Source organism: Bos taurus, chromosome 13 (assembly GCF_002263795.3).
Source record: "Bos taurus isolate L1 Dominette 01449 registration number 42190680 breed Hereford chromosome 13, ARS-UCD2.0, whole genome shotgun sequence".
Taxonomy (NCBI): Eukaryota; Metazoa; Chordata; class Mammalia; order Artiodactyla; family Bovidae; genus Bos; species Bos taurus.
Window position 1 is genome coordinate 40,210,562 of NC_037340.1, and position 18,859 is coordinate 40,229,420.

The window sequence follows — 18,859 nt, forward strand, 5'->3', positions numbered from 1 at the left end:
CGACCCCATAGACGGCAGCCCACCAGGCTCCCCCATCCCTGGGATTCTCCAGGCAAGAACACTGGAGTGGGTTGCCATTTCCTTCTCCAATGCATGAGAGTGAAAAGTGAAAGTGAAGTCGCTCAGTCGTGTCCGACTCTTTGTGACCCCATGGACTGCAGCCTACCAGGCTCCTCCCTCCATGGGATTCTCCAAGCAAGAGTACTGGAGTGGGGTGCCATTGCCTTCTCCAAATCTACTTTGTAGCAAAACTCCCTTGAATGTTGCCATCACCAGCTGTTTACAATTTCATTCCAATTCTTTCTTAAACCCACTCCATTCCAGCTCTGCCCTTACCCGCCTCTCCCACCCCATGTTCCCGGTGCCTTTTACACAATCAACCCAGTGGTCAGCTCTCAGGCATCACTTTTTTTTTTTTGGCTTATTTTTATTTATTTGGCTGCACCAGGTCTTAGTTGCAACATGTGGGATCTTTAGTTGTGGCAGGAAAACTCTCAGTTGCAGCCTGTGGGATCTAGTTCCCTGACGGGGGATCAAACCCAAGCCCTTTGCATGGGGAGCATGGAGTCTTAGCCACTGGACCACCAGGGAAGTCCCCTTCAGCCATCGTCTTATTTTGCCACCAGCAGCCTTTGACACGAGGGAGAACTTGCTTCTCTCGGAAACTCTGTCTTCACTTGGTGTACCTGTTGCTAGGACAGCATAAAAAATTTATCTCCAAATTTAATAACTTAAAACAATGAACACAATTATTTTGCTCAGAGATCTGCAAACTGGACAGGGCTTGGTGGGGGCAACTCATTTCTGCTTCATTCTGTATCAGAGTGGACACTTGAAAGCCAAGGACATTTGGCGATACTTGAAGGCCAAGGGCTGGAATTTGTTCACTCACATGCCTGATGCCTGGGCTGCAAAGACTCAGACACAAGGGGCTGGTGCCCTTGGGCTTCTGGGGCGTCTCTTTGTTTCTATTCCTCTATCTGATCTCCCCAGCGTGGTGGCATCTGCATCAGAGTAGCCAGATGGCTTACATCCTTGGGCCTCACAAGTGTTGAGAGAGAGAGAAAGAGACTGGAAGTCAGTTTCCCAGGTCCCACCTCCTGACCTAGCAGTGTTAGCAGCACGTGGTCAAGGGAGAGAGTGAGTGGCTTGATAAAATCCAACAGAGTAGGCTAATGAATTGGAAGTGGGTATGAGAGAAGCGACATCAAAGATTGGGTTGAGCATGGTCACCTGGCAGGATGGAGCTGCCACTGAGTGGGGGAAGAGAGTGGTGGAGTGCCATTGAGTGGTCTCCTTTATGGCTGACACCATCTTTGGAAATGATAATCTGCCGCACTTGGCTTCTGGAATCCTACATTCTCCTGGACTTTCTCCTGTCTCAGCAGCAGCTCTTCCTCCCCCTGTTTCACGTATTCCTCTTCTCCACTCCTCAAACTTCAGGTCCCCAGGACTCTGTCCTTGGACTTCTTCTATTTTTTATTTTCTTCTCTTTCTTGGTGATCTCAAAGCATTTCATGGCTTTCCATGTCACCTATATTCTTTTTGTTGTTATTATTCATGAAGATTAAAAAAAATTTTTTTTATTGGAGTATAGTTGATTTACAATGTTGCGCTAGCTTTAGCAATCCCACTCCTGGGCATATAACTGGAGACAACCACAATCCAAAAAGATACATGCGTACATGCACCCCAATGTTCATTGCAGCACTATTTACAATAGCCAGGGCATGGAAGCAACGTGGATGGCCATTGACAGATAAATGGATAAAGAAAGTATGGTACATATATACAATGGAATATCACTCAGCCATAAAAAGGAAAGAAGTAATCCTTTTCACTTGCAACAACATGGATGGACCTAGAGATTGTCACACTAAGTGAAGCTTGTCATCTATATTCTAATGACTCAAATGTGTATGTCCAGATTGGACATCGCCCATGAACTGCCTACTCGATAACTCTTCTTAGATGGCTCATTGGCCTCTCAAATCTAATGTATCAAAGACAGAACCCCAGGTTGCTCCACCCAATGCTCCTCCAGTAGATTCCCCCCATCAATAGAAGCTCCATCCTGCCAGACGATCACGCTCAACCCAATTTTTGACATCCCTTCTTCTGTAATACCAGCCTCTAACTCATTAGCAGACTCTGTTGGCTTTGCTTTCAAAAACACATTCAAGATCTAACCACTTTCTAATCTTACTTCTACTCTCCTCTTTCAAGTCACCCATTCTCACTGTTGCAAATACTTTGTCTTGATGCTAGAACTCTCTCTTTGTTACTGATGTGCATTCTGCCAAAATTTCTAGTCGAGAACAACTTGGAAAGCGTGATGGTGTGGTATATGTTTCAAAACTGTTCCAGTTGCCTTGTTTTTCCTCACCTTTCCAGGCCCTAAGCTGCCTCTGATGCCTTGTGGCAAGGTGAATGATAGCATGCCTCATCTCATATCTTTAGGCTGGTGTGGCTAGAGGCTAGATCAGGGCGGGAGATCAAAGTTGTATACTGTGTGAGCAACACTGGGACATTCTGTTGCAGGGGTTTTTCAGATTTCATGATGAACATGAACCCATTTAAGAATCTGGTAGAAGCCACAAACTCTCCCACAAAAGGCATGTACAACAAAGAAAAAGAACTTGAGATCCACAGTGGGGCTCTGACAGCTGTTCCCAAATTCCTGAGTCCAAGGGTCTTGGGTAAAGACCCAGTTCCATAAAGACTAAGAACCAGGTGCCACTTAAATTGGGTCAATCATTTTCATGCTTTGACATCACTGTGGCCCTACTTTTCATGGCCAGTGTTGGGGAATAGGGGACAAGAACTATCCCCTAAATTATTCAGAACTCACTCTTCAGAAAAAGTTTGTAACAGTGATTAATAACCCAACTAACTAGCTATTTTAATCCTTGAGTTGTGAGAAAAAAGTATTATATTAAGAAGAGTGGCTCTGTTCTTGTGTCCTATTTTTAGGCAGGCTACATCTGCTGCCACTTCAGAGACTTAACAATTACTTGATTGGTTGATTATTTTAAAACATATTGACAAAAATAGACACTGAGTTATTTACACTAACACATCCAATTACTCCCCTCTATTATTAATATTCCAGGGAGATTTTAAAAGTAGCTAGAAAAGGAAGAATTCTATTTGATGTTAGAAATCACAAACAAGATTACTGAATAAGGTCTCCTGGGTTTCCTAAAGTACAAATTGGTAGTCAGTATTCCAGTAAGAAATGTGGGAACTCATGATCAGTCCTTATGAGAGAATGTTTGACTCTCTTGTTTGTGGTTCTTCCAAAGAGTTGAAGTATTTTTCACTATTACATTTACAATCATGAATATGGAGTGGAAAATGGGTAGCCAATCTTGTTCATTTCTTTACTGCATATGTCTTAATATTTCTATTTATTTATTTGGCTGTGTTGGGTCTTAGCTGTGCCACCTGGGGTCTTCACTACCATATGGGAAGTTTTCCTTGCAGCATGCAAGATCTAGTTCCCTGACTGAGGATCGAACCCTGACCTCCTGCATTGGGAGCACAGAGTCTTAACTGCTGGACACCAGGTAAGTCCCTCCATATATTTTACATGCATGAATCATGAGGATTTGTCTTACATTTCAACTATGTATGCTGCTTTGTAATAACAATGCTTCATAATAACACTGGACTTGTAAGACCTTGATTGGAAGGATTTCTGTTTTTGCCCCCAATCTACCAGAGGTAATTTAGGAAAGTAGCTGATAGTTCCAACTTTGCACTCAAGGCAGTTTAGAAGTTATGTACAATCAACCCTGCCATTGCATAGAGTTTGGTGGTAACGTTGAGTTGACATCCCAAAGGTGCTGAATGTATAAAAGGGAATGGTATGTGCGTGCTCAGCTGCTCAATCATGTCCAGCTCTTTGTGATTCCATGGGCTGTAGCCCACCAGGTATCTCTATCCACGGAATTCTTCAAGAAAGAATCCTGGAGTGGGTTGCCATTTCCTACTCCAGGGGATCTTCCTGACCCAGGGATGGACCCCACATCTCCTGGGTCTCCTACGCTGGCAGACAGATTCTTTTACCACTGTGCCATCTGGGAAGCTCAAAAAAAGTGAGTGAGAACTGAATTCTTACAAGAGTAAAAAGAGAGCAGAGGAAAAAAAATAGTCATGGTGAGCAGTCTTCACCTCCTGAACCCCTTCCAGTCTCAGTAATGATGCAGCATTTGTGAAACCCAAGTTGCTGATGACAGATGAGGGTCTGGGTCATGACTTAGTTCAGGTGCCCTAGAAGCAAACCTTAAGATGAAGATTTATGTGAGAGTGACTGATTAAGGAAGTACCCCCAAGGGGAGTTGCTAAGGAAGTGGGGACATAGTCAGGGGAGCAGAGGAGGAAGGAAGGACATCAAACAGGGATGCAAGTTCTGGCAGAGTCTTGTAGAAGCAGACTTCAACTTGACCCCATGAGGAATGCTGGACGGAAAGTTATATCTGAGAATTTGACCTAACCTGAGACAAGGGAGCTGGGTTTTCAAAGTCCTGTAACTTCCGAGCTCTCCTGGCCATCTGCACATTTGGGCAACATGGTAGCTAGAGAATATGCCTCAGGTTGTTAGAAGAAAAAATATACTGAAGTCTAAGGGGTCAGTGAGGACTGGGAAAGGTTGCATGTAAACACAGTGAGAAGCATGCCAAGAAATATGGGCAGTGCCAGCAGTGTCCGTTTGCAATAAGTCATTTCAGCCCCTGGGAGCCCAACTTTGTGGCTTAGTAACATGGGACTTCCAACTCCTGTGGTGGAATTCGTCCAAAAATGACCACAAGTAAGAATTTTTATGATCTCTATGGACAGAATAAACTGTTTAGTTCTAGACTCCATGTTATGATTTTTATCAGTCACTTCCTTGTTTTTTTTTTTTTTTTTGTATGTCTGAGCTTTATCGAGTGCCAGGTCTCTAGGGCAGAAGTTTAAAAAAATAACCTGGAAACAATCCTTGTGCAATTGAAAATAAACATAAAACTGTCCAGCACACTCTGTGTACAGGATTGATTAACAAGTGTTCTTGGCTCACTAGTAATTTGGGGGCTTGATACTTCTTTTCTTTCAGACAGATCACTGTGAAAGAAATGACAACAATTACAACTTCAAGATTAATAATTTGTCAACACTATTTTCCATCCAACAACTAGCAGCAGAACACAACAGAGAGATTCATTTTTAGCCACACAACTGATGTTTTGCAGAAAACTGTAAAAATCTGAAAACATATTAAAGGAAAAATGTTCGTCACCCTGCTCCTCACAAGATATTATCTGAGCAAATACATAAAAGCAAGTATTATAGGAAAATCCATTGTAATTAGATATGAACATTATGGACAATAAGGAACTAAAATATATTATATCATAGAACATTCTATGTGACCCAGTGCGTTGGCATCAGATGACTTGGGCATGACATTGCTGAGAAATTAATCAGGCTTAGTAAAGATGATGCCTCTTCATTCTGAGAGATTCATGTAAAACAAATTGATTTATTAATTACCTATATCAATTGTTTTCTAAATATAGATCAAAGGTGGATTGTCTTTATTCGTTTTCATAGTTTCTTAAAATAGTACCAGAATAATCCCAGACTATAGACAGACAATTTGCAAAATACTCATCTTAAGCTACCACTGTGTTCCATGTGTTTTTTTTTTTTTTGCTCAGTTCTTTAAAAACTATTTTAATTAATTTATCTTTTAGTTATATATAACAAAGGACAAAAATAGCAAGGATACAGCTTGATAAATTTTACATATGTCAATAACAGTGAAACCACCAAAATACAGACTATTTCGAGCACTCAGAAGACAGTCTCATGTCCCAGAAGTAACCACGACTCTGACAGTATGGACCAGTTTGGTCTGCTTGTGAGCTTCACACATGTGGAAACCTATAGTATATTGCCTTCTATGTTTGATTTCTTTGGCCCAACAATATTTCCATGAAATCCATATTGTTGTATTCCTTATTTTTTAACTATACAATTTCCTCTTAACTCAAAAAATCTTGATCATTAAGGCTCATCTTCTGTAGCAGACAAAGCTGAAGAGTCGAAACTAATCTAAAATGCCATACCTTCATTGACCCAAAAAATCCCACCATCTCACATCATCAGAGGAAACGTAAAGATTTGCAATACCACGTAAATTTTGAGTAATTCGACTCATAATATCAATAGGGTTCTTTATTCATTGACTAATAAATTCAGTGGCATGTCTACTTCTAAACTAGAAGACAGATGAATTTAACCTGGCTGATAAAATTTTCATTGAATAAGTTCACTGACTTCTTGAGGCTGTAAATGCCAATTTAAATTTAGTCTCATTTAATAAATGATGTCCACAGCTTGATGTCTGAATAGCTATTTTTTACATCAACAACTCAAATGCAGATGATAAAAGGATGTGCTCAGTCACTTCAGTCGTGTCTCACTCTTTGCAACCCTATGAACTGTAGCCCCCCTGACTCCTCTGTTCATGGAATTCTCCAGGCAAGAATACTGAAGTGGGTAGCCATGCCCTCCTCCAGGGGATCTTCCCAACTCAGGGATCGAACTTGAGTCTTCTGTATCTCTTGCATTGCAGGTGGATTCTTCAACACTGAGCCACGAGGGAAACCTGATAAACTGACAGGCATCTGGAAATTCCCTGGTGGTCCAGGGGTCTCAGTGCTGAGGGTCCAGGTTCAATCCCTGATCAGGGAACTAAGATCCCACAAGCTGTGAGGCACAGCAGAAAAGGAAGAAACAAACAGACAAAAAAGACAAGCATCTACCTTAGACGGTGGCAGAGGTATTCTTTGTTGTGAAGCAGAGAAAGACTTGAAGTTTTCATGAGATGCTTGATTAAGGAAAGTGAACTCAAGATCTGAGGCAAAGACCTGTTGGGGCAGATAAAGGGAAGAAGAACCATGAGCAAGGTCACCCAAGGTCAGTCAGCAATTGCAGAGCACCTGGCAGGGGCTGCTGACCTCTGGCTTTCCCCTCAGCCCTCTATCTGTTGGGCAGCACTTCCTGGCATTGAATTTCTCTGGATGGCATGACTTTTAATGAAAACACTCCCACAGATGGCAGAAACCAAGCCTATAACTGAAGTTCAAAGAACAGCCTCCACAAACACAATGTCAAGGTAAATTATTAGTCAGTTAATACACTCTGATCATATAGACTTGGGGATAGAACCCCAATTCAAGTTAGTTCATTAACATGAAGCCTAAACCATGCTTGAGATGTCTTTAGGAGAGATAAGTGAAGTGAAGTCAAAGTTGCTCAGTCATGTCCGACTCTTTGCCTCCCCATGAACTATATAAGTCCATGGAATTCTCCAGGCCAGAATACTAGAGGGGGTAGCCTTTCCCTTCTCCAGGGGATCTTCCCAGCCCAGGGATTGAGCCCAGGTCTCCAGTGTTGCAGGCGGATTCTTTACCAGCTGAGCCACAAGGGAAGCCCAAGAACACTGGAGTGGGTAGCCCATTCCTTTTCCAGCAGATCTTCTGGACTCAGGAATCAAACCGGAGTCTCCAGCATTGCAGGTGGATTCTTTACCAACTGAGCTATTAGGGAAGCCCTAAGGGGAGATATCCAGAAGTGAAATTGCTGGAACATAAGGAGTTTGATTTTTTAGATTTTAAGAGATATTGGTACCTTTTGCAGGGATGCTTTTGATAGCTTCTGTTCTCCCTCCTTTCATGTGTGGTTAGCATATGGCGTGGGGCCTGTTTGCTCAAACTAGTCAATCCTAAAGGAAATCAATCCTGAATATTCATTGGAAGGACTGATGCTGAAGCTTGAAGCACCACTACTTTGGCCACCTGATGTGAAAAGCTGACTCTGGAAGAGACACTGATGCTGGGGAAGATAGAAAGCAAAAGGAGAAGGGGATGACAGAGGATGAGATGGTTGGATGGCATCACTGACTCGATGGACATGAGTCTGAGCAAGCTCCAGGGGATGGTAAAGGACAGGGAAGCCTGGCATGCTGCAGTGCATGGGGTTGGAAGGAGTCAGATACAACTGAGCTACTGAACAGCAACAACTCTATTTTACCCTATGCTGGTAACTTTAGCACCACCCTGTGCTTTATGCCACGTCATCCTCCCCAGTGGGACTGCCCTGCATCTAGGCTCCTCTCTGCTGGAGAAGGATGGAGTATCTGATACCCAGATGAGTTGATCATTTCTTATGTAGCAGGTAAATGTTTATAGGTGGCAATATAAGATTTATGCAGGAGCTGATTTTTTTCTTTAACAACATCACATGGCATATTGGATCTTATTTCCCTGACCAGGGATCAAACCCATACTTCCTGCATTGGCAACACAGAGTCTTAACCACCGGATCACCAGAGAAGTCTCCCAGGAACAGATTTTAACTGAGATCTTATTCCACCTGGAAACTTTAGGCCATAGTTTGTAAACCCAGAAGCCAGTGGGGGCTGTATAGGCCCATAGGAAAGGATAGAGACCTCGGGAACTTGGCTAGTCCATCCTGATGAAGATGGCAATAGCTACTCAGTGTGACTCACCAATTTTTGAAAACCAAAATCAGGGGACATAAAGGAACTTCACAAACTGTTTGGATAAAACTTTCTTTTACAGTTGAGGATAGTGAGGCTCTGAAAGACTGTGTATTTTCTCAGTGACCCAGCAGTGAGTTCCAAGAGTCCAGAGCTTCAGGTACTGAGGTCTTTCTACTATACCGCTGCGCCTGCGGGTGCTGGTTAATCTCTATGCTTCACTACCATCCCTTGCAGGGCCGTTTCACCTTCCTGTTCCCCTGCTCTGAGCCCTGAGGTACCTCTTCCAGGCTCCCTTGTTCCTTGGACATCAGTTGGATTTGACCAATGGTTGGCATGAGCCAGGGAGTGGAAAGCAGGGGGAAAATGGATGAAGGTATGTCTTCCCCTAGTCCCCTCTGTTCCGGGCAGTGTTTCCTGGCACTGTCTGTGCCCCTTCACAACTATGGCTTCTGCCAGGAGATCCTCCTCCCTGGAGCAGTTCTCATCATGCTCCTGAGATCTTCCCTTTGCACCTTTAGGTCTGGGGTGCTGATGGCTCCCATTTCTGTGGGCTCCTGGTTGCATTTTGCTCTCCTGTGAATCCTGCCTGTACCACTGTGGAAGTCTCTTCAGTGACCCATCTAAGTTAAATGGTTTCCAGCCAGGAAAGTGATGTCCACTTGTGTTTGCATTCCTGGATGACAGGCTAAGTGAGGGTGAAAAGTTAGTTTTGCGTTTTTATTTTTTCCTCAACTTCATTTTGTATGGCACAAGCAAACCCTCTTTGGAAATAGCAGAAGTCTATTCCCCAGGGTATATCTGGACGGTCAATGATGTGCCCAGTTTAATTAGCCATTAGGGAAATGCAAATTACAGCCACCCTCAGAGTGGCTAAAATGAAGAACACAGATAATGGCAAGTGTGGGTGAGGAATGGAATAACTCGAACATTCTCATACTGTTGATGAAAGTGTGAACTGACACACCACCACCCTGGAAGACAGTGTCCAATAAAGCTGCCATGTCCATGCTCTGTGATCCAGCAATGTCACTTTGGTGTACTCGTTAGAAATGAGCTCCTGAGTGCACCACAAAACATATGTCAGGATGTTCATTTACAGCAGAGCTCTTTGTAATGGCTGTAACTGGACAACCAAATGCCCAGCAGCAGTGGAATGAACTGTGGTTTACCCACATCATGGAAATGCAAGAAAAATGAATGAATTACAACTACATGCAACCACGGAAATATCACACATATGATGTGGACTGAAAGAAGCCATGCTCAAGAAGTACAAAAATAGAAAAATTCACCTATGCTGTTAGAAGTCAGGGTATGGCTACCCTGGCTGGACAGTCAGGTCTGGGGACTGGGAGGGTATCTGGGTCCTGGTTACAGGGGAGTGTTCAGTTTGAAGGATATACTCTTGATATGCATATCTTTTTCACATACTTCAATAAAGCCCTCTTTCCACTTCAAATCTATACTCTGGCAACCACCTAGATCAACCTAACATGCAAGTTCTAACTGGAGATGCTGCTTGGCTCCTGCAGATGTCACCTTAAATAGTTTTAAGCAACATGCCAAGTCAAAAACTGATATTTTAAAAATCATTGCTGTGCTTTGATGGGGTTTGGGACAGGCCTTCCACAATAGGGCACCTTGACATACTGAATATTTTGAGATGTAGGAGTTTGAGAAAATGGCAAAACCAAGAAAGTCACTCTGACCTTCTCCCCACACAAAACCTTCCTGTGAGAGGAACCCCCATATTCAAAGGAAAGCAACATCTTTTTCTCCACAAATAAAGGGACACTGAAAAGAATCCTTAGCAAACAGGACTTGCTAATTTCCTGCATTTTCCACCATTCCTCACATACTTTAACCTGTCATATTCCTCCATGCATGTCCATTCTTCATCCAACCCAGCACAAAAGTACATAGATCTGGGACTTCCATGGTGGTTGAGTGATTAAGACTCCATGCTTTCATTTCAGGGTGCATGGGTCCACTGGTCAGGGAAATAAGATCTCACACGCTGCATGGCCATAAAGTAAAAAAAATAAATAAATTGGGCCAAGATATATTTAAAAACACAAAAAAATATAGAGCTCTGTTTCTTTGGAGCTTCATTTCCTTATGAAGTTTTCCATGTCATGTAAAACCTATGTTAAATAAGCATGTCTACTTTTCTCCTGTTCATCTTTGTCAATCTAGTCCTCAGACCCAGCTGGGGACCCTAAGAAGGTTGCTGCTGCTGCTGCTGCTGCTAAGTCACTTCAGTCATGTCCGACTCTGTGTGACCACATAGATAGCAGCCCACCAGGCTCCCCCGTCCCTGGGATTCTCCAGGCAAGAACATTGGAGTGGGTTGCCATTTCCTTCTCCAATGCATGAAAGTGAAAAGTGAAAGTGAAGTCGCTCAGTTGTGTCCAACTCTTCATGACCCCATGGACTGCAGCCCACCAGGCTCCTCCATCCATGGGATTTTCCAGGCAAGAGTACTGGAGTGGAGAGCCATTGCCTTCTCCACCTAATAGGGTTGACATGTACAAACTCTATGACCTAGCAACTTCTCTGTGCTGGCAAACTACCCAAAACCAGAGGCACCAGATTGTTTCTCTCACAAATATCTGGGTATTTCAAATCCTGTAGTAGACGCTGCTGCAGATAAGTGACTATACTGGAACCTGTATGCTATTGGGAGCAAATCCAGGTATAGCGTGTGTGCAGTATGTGTAAATTCTGAATGTTGACCACAAGAATCAATGGAGTCATTAGTTGGGCCTATAGAATTCCTGCTGTGCTTACTGTATACACAGTAATGTATAATGGAGGAGGAAATGGCCACCCACTCCTGTATTCTTGCCTAGAAATCCCATAGACCGAGAAGTCTGGTAGGCTACAGTCTATGGGGTTGCAAAGAGTCAGACACGACTGAACACACACTTGTGTTACTGGATATAAAGTGGACCCAGAGAGCTATTTTTAGAAGAAGTGTTAAGAGTTCGGGTGTAAATATCTGGACTTTCTTCAGCAGATCTGAGTCATTGCTTTAACAGGAGGAAGTCCGAGAGCAGTGTTGGAGCTGAGAGAAAAGGCAGGGAAGCCAGGGTGCTGGGGTAGCCACTGAGACACAACTTGCCCAAGACAGCTCTTAGAAACGTTTACTCCAAATCACAGTCATCTACAAGCCAGCCACGTCCAACCACAGAACCAGGAAACAAAGAGGGAAGACAAGCCAGCTTGGCTCAGAGAAGAACGGGAACCATGCAGCTTCTGGTGGAAGGCCAGAAGATGATTGCAACTGCACACATGTGCCAACTGATGCTGGGGTCTGCTTTTTACAGCTGAGATTGGAAGCAGAGCCATGCAATGGCTACATCAAAGAGTAAGGTCACAGCTGAGGAGTTGCGATGCAGAGGTTTATTAGCCGAGCCCTGCCAACTCCCACTTTAATTAGCACATGGACCAGCGATGGAGCCTCATTACATTTCCCCCCAAATCTTGATGTGGCTTTCTCACATTCCCATTTGCAAGAGGACAAAGGCAAAGTAAGAAAAGCAAGGCAGGAGAGGAGTGTATGAGGAAATACAGCGGCAAGGGTCACTAATTGCATTTTCATCTACTAAAAACTTTTTTTAAAGTTTACCAGTTAAATACACTTAATAATTTAAGGGTTATGAGAAATACAGCCATTGGAGCACAAGTGACAAAAAGGAGAGGAGGGAGGAAAGAAAGGTGAGGGGGTGGGTGCAGGGAAGAAAAAGAAATAGCTATAAAAATACACGACTGTTACATGGGAGCGTCTTCAGTTCAGTTCAGTCGCTCAGTCATGTCCGACTCTTTGCGACCCCATGAACTGCAGGGGGTCATGAACGCCAGGCCTCCCTGTCCATCACCAACTCCTGGAGTTCACCCAGACTCACGTCCGTCGAGTCGGTGATGCCATCCAGCCATCTCATCTTCTGTCGTCCCCTTCTCCTCCTGCCCCCAATCCCTCCCAGCATCAGAGTCTTTTCCAATGAGTCAGTTCTTCACATGAGGTGGCCAAAGTACTGGAGTTTCAGCTTCAGCATGGTTCCTTCCAAAGAAATCCAGGGCTGATGCTGATGTCCTTCAGAATGGACTGGTTGGATCTCCTTGCAGTCCAAGGGACTCTCAAGAGTCTTCTCCAACACCACAGTTCAAAAGCATCAGTTCTTTGGCACTCAGCTTTCTTCACAGTCCAACTCTTACATCCATACATGACCACAGGAAAAACCATAGCCTTGACTAGACGGACCTTTGTTAGCAAAGTGATGTCTCTGCTTTTGAATACGCTATCTAGGTTGGACATAACTTCCAAGGAGTAAGCGTCTTTTAATTTCATGGCTGCAATCACCATCTGCAGTGATTTTGGAGCCCCAAAAAATAAAGTCTGGCACTGTTTCCACTGTTTCCCCATCTATTTCCCATGAAGTGATGGGACCAGATGCCATGATCTTCATTTTCTGAATGTTGAGCTTTTTTTTTTTTTCCTCTTTTTTTTTTAAATTTTATTTTATTTTTAAACTTTACATAATTGTATTGGTTTTGCCAAATATCAAAATGAATCCACCACAGGTATACATGTGTTCCCCATCCTGAACCCTCCTCCCTCCTCCCTCCCCATACCATCCCTCTGGGTCGTCCCAGTGCACTAGCCCCAAGCATCCAGTATCGTGCTGTTTATAATAGCCGGGACATGGAAGCAACCTAGATGTCCATCAGCAGATGAATGGATAAGAAAGCTGTGGTACATATACACAATGGAGTATTACTCAGCCATTAAAAAGAATATATTTGAATCAGTTCTAATGAGGTGGATGAAACTGGAGCCTATTATACAGAGTGAAGTAAGCCAGAAGGAAAAACACCAATACAGTATACTAACGCATATATATGAATGTTGAGCTTTAAGCCAACTTTTTCACTCTCCACTTTCACTTTCATCAAGAGGCTTTTTAGTTCCTCTTCACTTTCTGCCATAAGGGTGGTGTCATCTGCATATCTGAGGTTATTGATATTTCTCCCGGCAATCTTGATTCTAGCTTGTGTTTCTTCTAGTCCAGCGTTTCTCATGATGTACTCTGCATATAAGTTAAATAAGCAGGGTGACAATATACTAGATGTTAATCTACAAAGTAGAGATTTCATAAATTGAATGCTTTTTAAATGCATTTGGGACAGTGTGGCAACTTGTTTTGTAGATCAAAAGTCCTTGGTTTGTATAAATACTCAATGATTATCAATGTAGTACAACCAGTGGGCTTTTGGACAGCAAGTTTCAAAAACTTCCCATATAAGGAAGAATTAAGCTCCTGAGCAATTCTATAAATTGCTTTACACAGACACAATATACATTGATAAAAGTAAATGGCAGCCTTCCTATGGCATTAACATGTGGACTTAATATCTTCAAGCTTTTATTCTGAACATTTTAGTCTGAACAGACTTCTTTGTAAATCCTATGTTTGCCCCCCTTTCTAGTTAAAGCTCAAAGTTGAATTTCCTCCTTTGACATTTGTTAACAGGGCTTGTTCATTCATTAACACTGCAGCAAAGTGTCTGAGGTTGTTGGAAGGATTTTAAAGTCACATGGCAAGAAAGGTGACCTGGGAAATTCCTGCTGGACTAAATTTCTGAAAAGAAAGAAGGAAGGAGGAAAGACAGTATCAGGTCTCCTTGTTCGTTTAATTTGCTGACGACTAGTGATTACTGCCAGGAAATTGTTATATTGTTCCCGAACCCTGAAAGGGATATAGAGTGATTAAAAGGTTGGCCTCCCAAGTGGGCACAGAAGCCTTTGGGATAACATTGACTCTAAGTTTCCAGATACAGGAAGAGGAGAGACCCGGCCCAGTTGGCTGTCCACAGTCTGACATTCAAACTGTAGTTGGCTCTTTAAAACTGTCAGTTCACAGAAATCAAACTTTCTCTGGGAGCAAAGGAAAAATCAGGGAGCAAGGAGTTCAAAACAGTTTCAAAAAAAAATTGCACCCTTAAGGATGACAGCCTCTGAGGTTTTAGTCATGTGACCTTGTGGGACTTCGCTCACATCCATGGTCCTCCTGTTCCCCCCCTTTTTTTGTCAATTTCCTTAAAATGTATACTGGCAATGTTGATGCAAATTCAGTTTTGTATTTTGTTTTACTTTTCCCCCAAAGGTTTCTTATATTGTCGCAAAGTTCTCAGAGTCATTATCTTAAACAGCTGTGAAAACCTCCATTGAGTGGATACCAGCATGCTGCATTTTGGGCATATATTTCTATCTACCTAGGTCTCCAGCAGAGAACTTGGCTCAAGACAGCCAAACTCTTGGAATTAAAGTCCACAGAAAAGTTCCCATTGGAACCAGCTGGAATTACATCCCCTTGCCCCATACTCTCCAAGGACTGGAGAGTGCTAGGTGGGGTTGGTAGAAATGAATTATAGAGGATCTTAAGGTTTACATCCCACCCTGAAGGGCTTTGGTGACAATGAAACAGCAGATGTGTGCCCAGCCCCAGGGCAGGTCTTCAAATGCTAATTAATGAGAACAATTTATATGCAACTACTTTATATCAGCCCACTTTATTCATTTATTTTATAGACTTTCACATTTAGAGCAGTTGTAAGGTCACAATAAAGATGAGCAGAAGGTACACAAATGCAAAGGATGAGATGGTTGGATGGCATCATCAACTTAACAGACGTGAGTTTGAGCAAACTCCGGGAAATCGTGGACAGGGAAGCCTGGCATGCTGCAATCCATGGGGTTGCAAAGAATCCGACATGACTAAGCCACTGTGCATGCACATCTTTTCATACACTTATTTGCCATTTATACCTTTTCTTTGGCAAGTTGTCTGTCAAGGTCTTCGAGTCATTTTTAAACCAGGTTCAGCCTGCCTTTTAAAGTTAGTGTCTTTCTCTGGCCGCGTGTGTGGACTAGAATCACCAAGTGTAAATGAGTTTTTTGTGGGAAATGTTTCTGGCATAAAGGAGCCCTTGAATCTTTCCAAATTGCTCCTCTGCCAGCTGTCAGAAGTTCCTTTCGTATCACCCTTAAACTGAGCACTGAGCACGGTCAAACACTGACACCAAGGATGGAGATTTTAAGTTGTTCCCACTTTGACCTCGCCCTCCACCCTCCCGGCATCTACTACTTGTTCTCTCTTCAGCTGCCCAAGCGAATCATGCTATACCACTCCCTGTCCCTCAGTGGCCTGTCCCGGCCACCCCAGCTTCTAACTGCACCTCTAACCCATCAGGCAGGCTCCCAGCTCAGGGCTTCACACCTGAGGTTCCCTCTGCCTGGAGGCCCTTCCCCAGAGGTGCCAGTGGCTCCCTCCCTCCTCCCTGAGCTCAGGTATTGCCCACCTACTCTGTTTAAGGCTGCAGCTCTCAACTTTCCCCCCACCTCACACTCTTTGCCTTGCTTTGTCCTTTTCCATTGCGTTTATCACCATCTGACATCCTCTGTGTTTTGTTTACTTGTTCATTGACTGTTTTGTGCAAGAAGTTCCCCTGGGAAGGGGTCTTTGTGAGTGTGGTTCACCACTGTTCTCCCAGCACAGAGAGCAGAGTCCAGCTCTTACTGGATTCTCAACAAGTATTTGTTAAGCAAGTATTTTAAACAAGTATTTGGGTCATCATTTTGAGACCCCCATTGAGCCAGGTGTTACTTAGAGACACAGTAAACACACTGCCCTTGAAATCCACACCATCAAACCTCTTTTAAGTGAAAACACCATACAAGATACTCTGATTATTTTACTAAAGGAAGTTTGTTGGCTGTGATCCAAAAGGACTTTTCTAAAGCTCTCATTCTCTGTTCTTCTCTTATTTGCTTAAGACACCTGTGACTGCCTGCTGTGAGTCACCTCAAGCAATGAGAAATTTTCCTGTAAGACTTTTATATATAAAGTCCATGTCTTTGTTTTTCCTTTTCTCTAGAATTGGAAGCAGACTAATTTCCCAGAAGTCAGGAGACGTCCGCAGTTGTCCCTCCCACCTCTGCTCTCCCGAGGCGGGTTGGGGGCGGGGGTATAGCGTCCCTGGGGGAGGATTCTCCAGGTCCCCTCCATCTGGGATATTCAAACAAAGTGTTGGAGTCAAATTCAAGTCAAGCAGAGATAATATCACTGTGTTCCTTTGAAATGTCAATGACAGAGGTTTATAAGAGAAGTTTCCAGAAACTGGGCAAAAAGCTGTGGCCCGCATTGGCTGCCTGGCCCTCTGTCCTCTCATCCTTCCTGCTGCGCCCATGGGTGTCTCACCCACTGCGTCGTCACCGAGCACTTCCTGTGACCAGCTGGAAGATCCAGAGAATCGAGATCCCTCGGGAGCAGCCCTCAAACCATGGCTTCCATAGTCTGATGTACACATGTGATAACTCCTCCCTTTGCGGTGTCTCTTGGGGGGTGTCTTCCACACTGGGGCTTATCACAGATGCTGGCTTGATCACAGTATTGATGGGCAGCCTCTGCCCAGGTTCCCTTCCCTGATGTCTCACTCCTCCAGTACCCTTCTTTAATTTTACTTATTTCCTTTTTAAGATTTAAAAAATTTTTTTTAATAGGGACCATTCATAAACTCTGTATTGAATTTGTTACAATATCGTTTCTGTTTTATGGTTTGGTTTTGTGGCCACGAGGCGTGTGGGCTCTTAGCTCTACCTAATCAGGGACTGAACCCACACCCCCTGCATTGGAAGGCAAAGTCTTAACCACTGGAACGTCAGGGAAGTCCTTGTTCCTTTCTTTCAATCTGCTTCTTTCTTTCTCTGTCTCCATTTTCTTTCTTCTCTCCAGCTCTTTAAATCCCCACACTCTTCTCCCCTCTACTTCCCTCGCCTGTCTCTTTCATGTTCTGAGATGACAGCTCAGCAAGGTGATCACAATCCCCATGTTACTGCTGGGGATTATTTTTACTGGAGGGCATCCCAGGCCATCCAGAGGCCTTGGAAGCATCCAGACATTATTAACAGGGTCAGACAAGTAAAATGTGATCTCCTTGTCTGCAGAAGACTCAGCTCACTAAGAACCAGGCAGAGTGGCCTCCGGAAACAGCACAACTGCCTTTCAGGCACATGGATGGTCTTGGGAAGGCAGAGCACACGGGGCTCAGTTAGAAAGCCCGTGAACACAGGACCAGACCCCTCCACTGACGGAGTAACCACCCTCTGTACGTTGTCTTTGATCCAGGTGATCCTTGCTCTGGGGGCTTCAGTTTTCAGCTAGTGCCCAAGAAACTAGGATTGCCCAACTAGAAAGTTTGACACTAAAACAGGAGGCTGTGTGCGACCCCATAGACGGCGGCCCACCAGGCTCTCCCGCTGGGATTCTTCAGGCAAGAACACTGGAGTGGGTTGCCATTTCCTTCTCCAATGCATGAAAGTGAAAGTGAAAGTGAAGTTGCTCATTCGTGTCCAACTCTTAGCGACCCCATGGACTGCAGCCTTCCGTGCTCCTCTGTCCAATAGAACTCTGTATTATCGATCAAGAATGAAGTCATTTCAGCCTAAAGCAAACCTATCTCGGCTTCCGTTCACTGCCTGCAGGGCTTTGCTGTTACAGCCACTTTGGTCATTTGTGTTTTCTGAGACTCAGAGTTGGGAAGGATGGAAATCAATGGAAAGAAATTCTTGGAAGGTGATGGTATTTGTCAAAAGCGAGGATTTGATCTTTCATATGTGGAGTTCATGGAGAAGGCAATGGCACCCCACTCCAGTACTCTTGCCTGTAAAACCCCATGGACGGAGGAACCTGGTAGGCTGCAGTCCATGGGGTCGCTAAGTTGGACACGACTGAGCAACTTCACTTTCACTTTTCACTTTCTTGCATTGGAGAAGGAAATGGCAACCCACTCCAGTGTTCTTGCCTGGAGAATCCCAGGGACGGGGGAGCTTGGTGGGCTGCAGTCCATGGGGTCGCACAGAGTCGGACATGACTGAAGCGACGCAGCAGCAGCAGCAGCAGCAGCATTTTGAGTTCATGGGCTTCCCAGGTGGTGCTAGTGATAATGAATCTGCCCACCAATGCAGGAAATGCAAGAGACAAAGGTTTGATCCCTGAGTTGGGAAGATCCCCTGGAGGAGGGCCTGGCAACCCACTCCAGTATTTTCGTCTAGAGAATCCTATGGACAGAGGAGCCTGGGGGACTATAGTCTATGGGGTCACAAAGAGTCAGACACGGCTGGAGCAACTTAGCATGTATGCAGGCACACACGCATGTTGATTTTATAAACTGTTTCTAAAGACAACAGTTTATAGATGTTGGATGGTCTCTAAAGCAATAGCCAATACCCCCCATCCTACCATA